Source organism: Olea europaea, unplaced genomic scaffold (genome assembly GCF_002742605.1).
Source record: "Olea europaea var. sylvestris unplaced genomic scaffold, O_europaea_v1 scaffold13344, whole genome shotgun sequence".
In the NCBI taxonomy this organism is placed as follows: domain Eukaryota; kingdom Viridiplantae; phylum Streptophyta; class Magnoliopsida; order Lamiales; family Oleaceae; genus Olea; species Olea europaea.
In genome coordinates, this window is record NW_019230830.1 from 636 (window position 1) to 3039 (window position 2404).

General features: G+C 34.1%; 1 long non-coding RNA gene across 2 annotated transcripts; it reads left to right on the plus strand.

Moving 5' to 3' along the window:
* Window positions 1-656: 656 nt before the first annotated feature.
* Window positions 657-1529, plus strand: LOC111375090. Of its 2 annotated transcripts, XR_002699259.1 has the most exons (3): window positions 657-714; window positions 820-955; window positions 1316-1529. It is a non-coding gene; the product is annotated as an uncharacterized LOC111375090 (long non-coding RNA). The 2 variants fall into 2 exon arrangements; XR_002699258.1 differs by lacking the exon at window positions 1316-1529 and having other exon boundaries at window positions 820-956.
* Window positions 1530-2404: the final 875 nt, after the last annotated feature.

Here is a 2404-nt window from a genome sequence, read left to right on the forward strand (position 1 = left end):
GATGAAGCTATTTCTGAGTTGGATACATTGAGTGAAGAATCTTACAAGGATAGTACATTAATTATGCAGCTTCTTAGGGACAATCTCACCCTTTGGACTTGTGACATTCCAGAGGACGGAGGCAATTTCTCTTCTTATTGCTAAGATTGTGATGCCAGATTGTTCTTCTTGAAAATATTTTTTATTGCTTAGTTTTGTACCTCTTGTTTGGTTAATTTATGAATAATTATGCCATAAGATGACTTTGTCTTGGAATCATACAGAACTTTATGTGTATGATAGAAATATTCGGCATTTGCAGAACTTTTATATTGCTTATGACCTCTATTTGTCTAGTTTCTCCATCTTTTCCTCAAGGTCTTTTTTGCTCATTGATGTTATTCTCATTGCTATCTTGCCCGAAATCACATTTACCATAATTTTTACCTTATCCACTACCATTGGTTTTCTATATGAGAACTTATTAGGTTATCAACTGTGAAACAGTTTGCTGTGTCTTTGAAAAGTTAACCAATATAATATTTGTTTTGAACAACCTTATCTAGAGCCTTTGTTTCATAATTCATTTATGGGGTTTCCCAAGATTAGGCTTTGTAAATTTGCTGATTGCTTTTGTCGTTATTAGCTTTAGTAATTTGTTTTGCTTTGCTTTTTTGATCAGACGAAGGACAAAAGGCAGATGGCTCTATAAAGGCGGGAGGTGAAGACGCAGAGGTGTGCGTTATTTGCTTTTCATGTTTGGCAACTTGGTTTACGATGTCCTTAACTTCTTTGTTATTTCCTTTGTTGTTAAATCAATTCCATTATTGTTACTTGCAGTGATCAAGAATGAATGCAATTCATTTGGATAGACAGCAGCTGATTTGTTATTCAACCTTAGAAGTTGCCTCCTGAATTCTAGGGTTCTCTTTCCTAGTTTAAATTCCTGTCCAGAATTCTGTTGTTTATTGTTGGGGTAATTAGCACAAAACGTCCTTACCTTTCATGATTTTGTGGAAAACGTCCCTACTTTTTGTTTTTTGGCGCATTTCATCCCTATGTTTACCTTTTTTTGTGCAAAACATCATTTTCATTATTTTTCTCAATAAAAAGTTATAAAATGACTAATATACCCTTCTATTTAAATAAAACAAAATAAAGAACTAAATACAACCGTAGTTCCAAATAAAAAAATTCTCCACCTCCACCTCCGCTTTTGAACTTTTTTAAAAATTGGAACTGTAATTGCAATTAGTTCTTTATTTTTTTTATTTAAATAGAAAGGCATATTAGTCATTTTATAACTTTTTATTGAGAAAAATGATGTTTTCCGCAGGAAAAGGTAAAGGTAGGGATGAAATGCGCCAAAAAACGAAAGATAGGGACGTTTTCCACAAAAATCATGAAAGGTATGGACGTTTTGTGCTAATTACCCTTTATTGTTGTTATTATGTGTTCGTCATTGTTGTGATAGTTATTTCACTTGGACATCGACTCTACCATCCAATGCCAAACTGTATCTTCTATTTGATGTTGCTGTGACGTCGTTACATTTGCATCTAGTTACTATGTATGATTGTATCTTAGATCTAGAAATGAATCGAACATAACAGAGTTATTGATAACAATGTTTAGTTTGTTGTCATTGAGACATTTGGGCGCATTTCCAATGTCCAAGTTTAAATACATGAAGCAGTGCAACATCTCTCTCACTTTTGTCCAAGACCATTGAAGGTGAGCATCGGACATTGAGTGGAAAAGAAATTAATTAGTCTGCAGCTTCTTTAGGCATTTTCAGTAATTGTTAATAAAACCGAGTCGTATCTAAAGTTGTAAGTGAAGTACATGACAACGGGGCACATAAAGGCTATTACCAATTAGCGACAGCCACTTAAAGAAAAATGTTGGGATAAATTATACTAACACTCGTGTTCATCTTGGATTTTGATAAAATGGTTAATTATTCGCTTTATCGTAATATGGACAGGGGATTGTAGAGTGAATCCCGCCATTGAGAGGAAATCCTCACCAAACGATTACGTACACCAAAAGTCTACAAATAGACTAATTATTAGTAAGTAATAGCTCAAAGGGCAAATAGCAATGGAGGTCCCCAACTTGTATTTTGTGTGATATTTTTGTCCCGACTTTTAAAACGTAGCATTGTGGTCTCTAGCCTTTTGCTTTAGTGACGCCCATGGTCTCACAGAATAAAACATGCAAGCGTCGTTTAAATAGCATGTGTTATTTCTAGCAACACAGAAATCTAATAAAAGAGAGTGAAAGAAAAAGAAGATAAATAATAAAACTAAACAGTTGTTGGCTTGGAAAGTAGTGCTTTATTCTGCTGTAATTGAATAATTATTATTCTACAGCACTCTCCAAGCACCTCTCTCAGAATGCGATTCTTGTTCGAGAAATCTGT